Consider the following 5,425-nt stretch of genomic DNA (forward strand, 5'->3'; position numbering starts at 1 on the left):
GAGAGCGCAGACATATAGATAGAATCGGTTCTTGTGAACTACTCTTACAACGAGTCGCTGACTCGCTGAGCTGGTAACATGGATCGTGTCGAGTCTCGTGAGTTAAAGGGGGATTCTCGGTTTAGTGAGAACAAAGACTATTAAAAGGACTTCACTCAGGAGAATCACTCAGTGCAGTGAGGATTAATATCAAGTCTGCTTTATAAACCTTTTCGGGAGATTCATCGTAAAGATCCGACTCAATTGAACAATTTATTCTTGCACTCCACTCAGCAGAGCGCTGATAAATCGATTGTCGTGGACGCTGGTGATAGGTGATGATACACATTAATTTCTAATAATATTTTCACATATATTTAGGACATCTTACTTAACTTTTTTCCAACCTATGCTGTTAATATTCCCAATACAAATATGTCTGACCTACCATTACCCATACAAATGAACAAATATGTGACATTTTTATTTGCAAACAGTAGAGGTCGCAAATGTTTTAATGCAATTTCTGGAGAGGCTTTGTATATAAATAGTAAGTTTACATAAAAAGTAATCCAATAATATCTGTTCTAAAAAATAATGAAATATTATTATGTGTAATAAATGTTATTCATGTATATCTTTAGATATATTGTTCACTCCTATATAAAACAGTAAAAAGTTTACATTCTCAAAAGTAGCCTTTAACATTTATACACAGGAATGATATTTCATTGAATAAAGTAATTTTAATATCGCTCATAACCACTTTAATTTAATTTAAAGGTTTATATGTAAATGTTTGTTGCAGTATATGTTCTGTGTGGAGTTTGCATGTTCTCCCTGTGTTGGTGTGGGTTTCCTCCGGGTGCTCAGGTTTCCCCCACAGTCCAAAGGCATGTGGTATAGGTGAATTGGGTAAGCTAAATTGCCCATAGTGTGTGTGAATGAGTGTGTGTGGGTGTAGCTGGAAAGGCGCTGCATAAAAATATTTGCTGGATAAGTTGTCAGTTCATTCCGCTGTGGCATACTTAGATTAATAAATGGATCAAGCCGAAAAGAAAATGAATGAATGACACAAGAAAAAAAAAAAAAACACTTGAAATGCAGTTGGAAATAAATTTACCCCTCAGACCTGTACAGCACTAAAGAGGATGTAAAAATATGTTTTGGAAAATATTTAAACTAAGAAGTGTAAATAAAATTATAGAAATAAGTGTAGCCTACTCTTTAAAAAAAGCAATTCCTATTCACGAGTAAATAATAATTGATCCAAAGTGTAATTCTTAAAGAAAAAATAAAACAGTGACTAACATATTAAGACTAATCTAAGCAGTGCAGCCAGCCACTATAATGTGAAACATCGTTTATCATCCAACTATAGATGGAGAAGATTCATGATTTGTTTGTTTGTTCAGCAGAAGTTGTCAGAGTGAATACAAATGTTTATCAGAAGCTCTGCAACATGCAGTTTCTGCGTCCAACCCTCAATCAGCCACAGGACTTTTCATGCAGGACAAAGAACAACTTTCACACAGCAAAACATCTAAAGCAGACAAAGAAATAATGGAACTTTCCAAGAAAGGAAAAATTGGATTGCATTTTTCAACTCCTAATGTTGCTATTTAACACACTCAGTACATTTTTAACACATCCCATAATTTCTAAAATATCAACATTTACCAAATGTTGATATGTGTGTTTATAATAAAAGTAGCAGAATTATTACATCTACTATGAAAAATCTGAAAAATGAACTGAAGACCAATTTATTTAAAAAAATATTCAAATTACATATTTTGAACTCTAAATCATCTTTATTTTTAATGACTTTAATAGTCATTATTTAAAACAGTAAAAACATGGCCGAAAACAGGGTATTGCTGTAGAATTGTTTTTATTTTAGTGATTTTAATCACCAGCTTCTAGATTAAATTTCTGACCCATTTTGGGGTACATTCAACCCAGCAGTATAGTCATTTTTAACTAATAGTTGGGATAAAATCACAACCCAGCATACTGGGTTAAACGTGTAACCTACACCTACACTTCCTACTCATGTTCATCTGCTATAACCTTGAGAATTGTTTCCTTTGTGCTACAATCTGCTACAATACTGTTTTTAGTGCCTTGGGAATTTCTTTTTGTGTAACATTGTTCTCCTAGCATGGTTTATAGACACAACTAAAACTCCTTCAAATTTTGAATGATGAAGATTGCACTATTTCTAGGGGGAAAAAACAAGTGTTAATAAATTGTTTATATTTGGATCGTTATTTAAAGACACTGGACACATCCTGAACACATTTCTGATTCTGTTCATACGTAAAGCTTTGCATTCATCAATCCGTTTTTCTTCGGCTTAGTCAGTTGTTTATCAGGGGTCACCACAGCGGAATGAACCACCAACTATTTCGACATATGCTTTACACAGTGGATGCCATTCCAGCCACAACCCAGTACTGAGAAACACTAATACACTCCCATTCACACACGCTCTAATACATAAATAATAAATTTGTTTCCTCAATTCACCTATACCGCATGTCTTTGGACTGTGGGGAAAACCAAAGCGCCCCAAAGAAAACCCACACAAACACAGGGAGAACATGCAAACTCCACACAGAAATGCCAACTGGGCTAGCAGGACTTTAATTAGCAACCTACTTGCTTTGAGGCGACAGTGCTACCCACTAAGCCACTGTGACGACTAAAGCTTTACATTTTGATTGAATTTAATCTAAAACTACGTATCAATTATAGATTGTCATCTGCTGGAACAGCAACAGTGACCTGTGACTCAAGTGACACCAATTAATTATTCACTATCTGAGTGAACCTACCTATTGACATCGTTGACAGGAGTAGCTAGCTAAGTAGCTCGTCTACTAGCTATATTTTTTAATAGCATGACAGAACCTCAGCTACTTAAGAAACAATGCAGCTTTTCCAGTAGTTACTTCTTCCAGCAAGTAGTGGTGTAGCTTGACAACAGCCACATTCCAGTGAATCAACAATGACTTGAAGCACCAGAACTTCGTCTTTACAAGATCACACACTACAACGGTGAATTGCAGCCATCTATTGGTATATCATGCATAATTTAATTTATTACATCAGTTGATGATAATGTATGTTTAATAAGTTAATTATTTTATTATTGCAATGCTACATTTTGTATTTTGTCCTTTGACATTCTGAGAAATCTAAAACGTGATTAAAAAAATAAAGGTTTGACACCATAACCATATTGTACTGTTTTGCTTTAAAAACTCCTCAATGTTTATTCACTAGTAATGTACGTCATATTGAAAAGAAGTAGCTTCAATGTAACTAGCTACTTTTAGGAAATAACTTCTAGTGCACTTTTTTAAAGGGGTAGTTTGACAGTACAGGGTTCAACAATAAGGACTGCCCGATGCGTAAGAGACGCTCGGGACAGTAGACAGGATCGTTACTGGCACGATTAGGCCAGTGTTGCCTTGTTTCTAAAGTTTAATTAGTCTGTGACAGTGCGACTATTTGTCAGTTGCGTGCAAATGCAGGTTTACAATCGAAAAACTATTTGTGCTTTTAAGCCTTTAAATGCTACCGTTTCTGTGACCTCGTAAACACCATATTGCTTTTCAGTTCCTCTTATCTGATTGGATGTTGCTAGCACTTTATTTTTGTTCGTAACTTGGTAACTACCAGTACAGCGAAGAGACAGCAACATGGTGGCAACATCAAATTATGAGGCTAACATCTTGAACACAGACATTTAAAAAAAATAAGCAAGGTTTTGCACAGTTTGCTGTCAGTTTGGCAAAGCAGCCACCTTTAGTTAAATCATTTAGAACTGCAGTAAAATACCTGCACATTTTTCCATACTGCTCTTTTTGTTTCCACAACACTTTGGATGTATTAATACATTAAAATACATTAATTTTCTAACTTTTATTGATATTGTGTATGTGGAAATGTCTACTGCTTGCATTCATGGTGCAAGAGAAGACACCATCAGACTTTTGGCACAAACCTTGTTAACCTTTAACTTTAACCCATACATTTTTTTTAACTTAAAGGTTTACTAATTTGAATCAATGAGACATCCAAAGTAAAACTTCCATGCCCCATAAATTTTTCTTAATTAATTAATAAAGTTTTCCCTCTTTATTATTGAATTTTTTTTCCTTTATAGTAATTGTTTAGGGTTCCATGTTTGAGCTTCTAATAACTTTTCTTTATTGTCGTAGACCTCTTTCAGCACGGTTTTGAATACCCTAATCTATTTGTTGATTGCTATTCTTTTATTTATTTATTTATTTTTAACTGGCTTAATTTTACCCTCACTTAACCGTAAATACTAATTTGGTTTATTGATTTTTTTGGTTTGGAAATTTGTTTTATGCGTATATATTATTATTATTATTATTATTATTATTATTATTATTATTATTATTATTTAACAACCTGTATATTTATTATATATGTTATTATATGTATGTCTGCACACTGCTATATGCTGATCGTCTATGGTTTTTCTGTGTTCAATATTACACAAAAAAAAAAAACTGATGGCAAAAAAATACATTTATTAACATTTCTTTTAATATTTACATTCTAGATTTATAGATGGTATTTTTTGACACATTATGTAAAATATTTGGCTGAGAAATTACCTTTTCTCTTCTTTTTTTGTGGGACCAGTGAAAATTTTCGCTGGGCCAGTGGAAAACAATCCTTAGCATGGAACCCTGTGGTAGCCTACCTTATTTTCCTGATGATTAGCTTGCAGCTTGACAGTAAGTGTTAAGCAACTAAACGTGCAAACCAAAAAGTGACAAAGTGGCTCAGCGGTTAGCAAGAAGGTTGTTGGTTTGAGTTACGGCTGAGTCAGTGTGCATTACTGTGTGGAGTTTGCATGTTCTCATCATGTTGGCGTGGGTTTCCTTCAAGTGTTCCACAGTCCAAAAACATGAATTGAATAAGCTGGCCATAGTGTATGCGTGTGGAGTGTGTATGGTTGTTTCCCAATACTGGGTAGCTAAAAGGGCAGCTGTGTAAAAACATGTTGAATAGGTTGGCGGTTCATTCCGCTGTAGCGACCCCTGATGAATAAAGGGACTAAGCCGTAAGAAAAAATGAATGATTTTGCACATTGAAATTATATTATAACCATTTATAATCACAATAGTAACTTTTAGCTTAGGAAAACTATTTTGTAAAAAACAAGAGTACAACTCTAAAAGGTGCAATCGTTTTTCCAAACACGCTACAATTCCAAATAAATACGAAACGTGAAGTGTTATGATCAAATTCCACGACAAACTCAAATCTAAAAGCAAGAACTTCCGCTGCACTACTGAAGAGAGGAGGTAATTGGCTGCTTGGCATTGCGTCACACTGATATCCACCGCTGTGGTTGGCTGAAAAGGCTTCATTACAGTTGCATAGCGATCCTCCTGGT

The sequence above is a fragment of the Danio rerio genome, chromosome 8, assembly GCF_049306965.1.
Source record: "Danio rerio strain Tuebingen ecotype United States chromosome 8, GRCz12tu, whole genome shotgun sequence".
In the NCBI taxonomy this organism is placed as follows: Eukaryota; Metazoa; Chordata; class Actinopteri; order Cypriniformes; family Danionidae; genus Danio; species Danio rerio.